Here is a 4,951-nt window from a genome sequence, read left to right as displayed (position 1 = left end):
TGGATCCATGAGGGGATGATGCTGTGAATGAAGATCTGGGATCCATGAGGGGATGATGGGATGAATGAAGGATCTGGATCCATAGGGTTCTGGATCCATGAGGTGTGTGGATCCGTGAGGGGATGATGGGATGTTGAATGAGGGGTCTGGATCCATGAGGATCTGTCTCCACGAGGGATGATGGGGCTGTAATTGGAGCCTGAATCCATGAGGGATGATGGGGCTGTGTGGAATGAGGGTGTGGATCCATGAGTCGTCTGGATCCATGAGGGTGTGGATCCATGAGGGTCTGGATCCATGAGAGATGATGGGGCTGTGAATGAGGGTCTGGATCCATGAGGTGTGGATCCATGAGGGGTCCGATCCATGAGGATGATGGGGCCTGTGAATGAGGGTTCTGGATCCATGAGGGGTCTGGATCCATGAGGGTGTGGATCCATGAGGGGTCTGGATCCATGAGGGTCTGGATCCATGAGGAGATGATGGGGCTGTGAATGAGGGGTCTGGATCCATGAGGGTGTGGATCCAAGGGTCTGGATCCATGAGGGTCTGGATCCATGAGGGGATGATGGGCTGTGAATGAGGATCTGGATCCATGAGGGGTGTGGATCCATGAGGGGATGATGGGGGGCTGTGAATGAAGGGTCTGGATCCATCAGGGGTGAGATCCATGAGGACATGATGGGGCTGTGAATGAAGGTCTGGATCCATGAGGGGTGTGGATCCATGAGGGTCTGGATCCATGAGGAGTCTGGATCCATGAGGGGTGTGGATCCGGAGGGGATGATGGAGCTGTGAATGAGGAGTCTGGATCCATGAAGAATCTGGATCCATGAGGGAATAGGGGTGTGGATCCATGAGGGGATGATGGGGCTGTGAGAATGAGCGGTGTGGATCCATGAGGAGATGATGGGCTGTGAGTGCCGTGTGGCGCACAGGTTTGGGGGAACCGTGGGCTTCCCAGGACATTCCACTGGGGAGGGCAAGTCAGAGGAAGGAGCAAGAGCGCTGGCAGGGAATGGGGTCACTCCGCAAGAATTCCTTGAAGCAACATGGAAGCTGCTCCCAGTGCTGGAGGCACCGTGCTGGATGCCATGCTTGGAAAAGGGCTCCTCAAAACACGGAGAGCCACACGCTGAGGTAACCCCTGCCTGCCTGCTGCCTCTCAGCTTGGAAGGCTGGGATCCCGGGACTCGAAGAGAAGGCTGGCAGAAGTCGTGGGGGTAGCTAACGCTGCAGGTCCACTGAAACTGCAGGAGAAAAGAGCAAGCCGTCACTTCTCACGATACGCTCGGCTGTTTGTCCTGAAGTGGTGTCACCTCGCGGCGGGAGTGACAGTGGGACACCTCGGTTGTCCCACTCAGCCTCCAGTGTTCAGAGAGCGAAGGTACAAGGGTGACAGCTCAGCCCATCCCAGCCTTCATCTTCCTCCTCTCCGACCCAAACTCAGACGTTTTACAGTGCTGCAGCTTTTGAGACTGTTAAACAGAATCCTGGAACAGCTCGGGTTGGAAAGGACTGCAAAGCTCATCCATGGCAGGGACACCTTCCACTGTCCCAGCTGCTGCTCCCAGCCCTGTCCTGGGACACTGCCATGGATCCGGGCAGCCACAGCTGCTCTGGCACCCTGTGCCAGGGCCTCCCCACCCTCACAGCAGCCACCAATTCCTTCCCCAGATCCCAGCTGGCCCTGCCTTCTCTCAGTTTAAAATTTTTTTTAATATATTTACAAGACTTCTATTAAGCAAGAATTTTAACCCTCTTCCACTGGCACGGAACCAGTTTAAGTAGTTGATGCACGAAGGAGCACTGAGCAGTTAAAAGAAGCAGAGTCACTATAGTAACAGCATCAGATAAAACCTACTTAATCAAAGCCCCCTCTCCCAATTATGATTTTGAAGCCTGTCATGAAGACACGTTCAGCTGCTTTCCCACCCTCCCCCTATCAGCACGACTGTGGCAGCTCTGAAATATTTCTGAACAAAGCTGCTCGGCACCTATAAACAAAGGAGATGGCGAAAATAACCTGCAAGGTCGTGACTTTGTGCCGGGCTAAAAATAGGCCAGATCGGAGGCATTTAAAACCCCTGGGCTTTGTCCCCAAATTGCATAAATCACTTCTGCTGTAAGTATCCGGGGGGGATATTCCCCGGGATCACCTAACGAGCAGCTGAGGCCCCGGCTGAGACACGCTGTGCAGCACTTGGTTGTGAAAGAGCTGGAAAAGCTGCGCTGTAATTAGTCACAGCAAGAGAAAAACCTGCACCCCAGGGGCTGCAATCTGCCAGGCGGCGGTTTTGGTGGGAGGGAGAGCTCTCCTTTCCAGACAGCACCCACTGCCTTCCAGCCTGCTCTCCCCGGCGCCCCAGGCACCGGTTTTGGTTTTCCCAAATCCAATCCTCTTCCAAGGCGCTGTGGGAGGAGGATGCTCCATGCCCCAGCTGCCACAGGGGTCATGGAATCACAGAATCCTTTGGCTGGAAAAGCCCTCAGCCCAAGTCTGATCCTTCCCCCAGCACTGCCCAGGCCACCACTGAGCCCTGTCCCCAAGTGTCACTAAGTGCCTTCAGTTTTATCTCCCATGAATTCCAGGTTCTGTGGTGCCCAGGGTGCAGCTCTGAGCTCACAGTCAGTGTCACTCAGCTCTAGACAAAACAAATCCTTCTCCTGATGAAGACCAAGGACAACTTTCAGCCCCAAAGCACAAACAAGGCTGGGCTGGAGGGAGAAAAGAAGGATGGGACCTCACAACTTGAAGTTATAATTGGACAATTCAACTCCAAATGGACCAAAACTTATGAAAGTGTGAGACCTCTGACCGTTTGTCCATTTTGTGACCATTTTGGCCCCCCTTGGGTCAGGCCCTGTCCTGCTCAAGGTGTGTCCTAAAAGGCCTTTCAATAAACACCTGCTTTATTGTCTTGGCTCTGGCTATATCTGTTCCAGGTCAGCCTTCCCAAGGCACCACCAAATCCACACAGCTCAAGGGATGGGGACTCCAGCACTGCTCTGGGCAGCTCTGACAGGGATTGACAGACCTTTAGGTAAAGAAATTTCCCCCAATATCCACCCTGCCCCTGCCCTGGCCCATCCTGAGCCGTTCCCTCTCCTCCTGTCCCTGTTCCCTGGGAGCACAGCCCGACCCCCCCGGCTGTCCCCTCCTGTCAGGGACTTGTGCAGAGCCACAAGGTCCCCCCTGAGCCTCCTTTTCTCCAGGCTCAGCCCCTTTCCCAGCTCCCTCAGCCTCTCCTGGGGCTCCAGCCCCTTCCCCAGCTCCGTTCCCTGCCCTGGACACGCTCCAGCCCCTCGGCGAGTCTCTGTGCGCTGCCCGTGCTGTAGAACAAGAGGAGCAGCCGTTCCTCCTTCCTCCGCAGGGCTTTTATCGCCGTATTTGGTGCTCACTCCGCGGAGTTTCTGCTGGCACAGGGAATGTCGCTGCCTGGCTGTCGCCAAGAGGAGAGCCGTGAGCCCCGGGAGCTCCCGGGCTGTGCAGGAGCTGCCATCCCTCCTGGGAGCAGCCCCCACGAGTGTCACAGCTCCCCCACGAGTGTCACAGCACCCCCACGAGTGTCACAGCTCCCCCACGAGTGTCACAGCACCCCCACGAGTGTCTCAGCTCCTCCACGAGTGTCACAGCTCCTCCACGAGTGTCTCAGCTCCTCCACGAGTGTCACAGCTCCTCCACGAGTGTCACAGCACCCCCACGAGTGTCACAGCTCCCCCACGAGTGTCACAGCTCCTCCACGAGTGTCTCAGCTCCTCCACGAGTGTCGCAGCACCCCCACGAGTGTCACAGCTCCCCCACGAGTGTCACAGCTCCTCCACGAGTGTCTCAGCTCCTCCACGAGTGTCACAGCACCCCCACGAGTGTCACAGCTCCTCCACGAGTGTCACAGCTCCCCGACGAGTGTCACAGCTCCCCCACGAGTGTCACAGCTCCTCCACGAGTGTCACAGCTCCCCGAGTGTCGCAGCACCCCCACGAGTGTCACAGCTCCCCCACGAGTGTCACAGCTCCTCCACGAGTGTCTCAGCTCCCCCACGAGTGTCACAGCTCCCCCACGAGTGTCACAGCACCCCCACGAGTGTCACAGCTCCTCCACGAGTGTCACAGCTCCCCCACGAGTGTCTCAGCTCCCCCGCGAGTGTCACAGCTCCCCGACGAGTGTCACAGCTCCCCCACGAGTGTCACAGCTCCTCCACGAGTGTCACAGCTCCCCCACGAGTGTCTCAGCTCCCCCGCGAGTGTCACAGCTCCCCCGCGAGTGTCACAGCTCCTCCACGAGTGTCACAGCTCCCCCACGAGTGTCGCAGCACCCCCCGCGAGTGTCACAGCTCCCCCACGAGTGTCACAGCTCCTCCACGAGTGTCACAGCACCCCCACGAGTGTCACAGCTCCCCCACGAGTGTCACAGCTCCCCCACGAGTGTCACAGCTCCCCGAGTGTCACAGCTCCTCCACGAGTGTCACAGCTCCCCCGCGAGTGTCACAGCACCCCCGCGAGTGTCACAGCACCCCACGAGTGTCACAGCTCCTCCACGAGTGTCTCAGCTCCCCCACGAGTGTCACAGCTCCCCCACGAGTGTCACAGCTCCTCCACGAGTGTCACAGCACCCCCACGAGTGTCACAGCTCCCCGAGTGTCACAGCACCCCCACGAGTGTCACAGCTCCTCCACGAGTGTCACAGCTCGCCCACGAGTGCCACAGCACCTCCACGAGTGTCACAGCTCCCCCACGAGTGTCACAGCACCCCCACGAGTGTCACAGCTCCTCCACGAGTGTCACAGCTCCCCCGCGAGTGTCACAGCTCCCCGAGTGTCACAGCTCCTCCACGAGTGTCACAGCTCCCCCACGAGTGTCACAGCTCCCCCACGAGTGTCACAGCTCGCCCACCGCGGGGCGAGAGCTCATTCAGAAATTGTCAGCGCGGCAGATGATTACTCCGTGATCA

This window comes from Sylvia atricapilla, chromosome Z (assembly GCF_009819655.1).
Source record: "Sylvia atricapilla isolate bSylAtr1 chromosome Z, bSylAtr1.pri, whole genome shotgun sequence".
NCBI lineage: Eukaryota > Metazoa > Chordata > Aves > Passeriformes > Sylviidae > Sylvia > Sylvia atricapilla.
The sequence above is the reverse complement of the archived record's forward strand: the minus strand, read 5'-3'. Positions refer to the sequence as shown.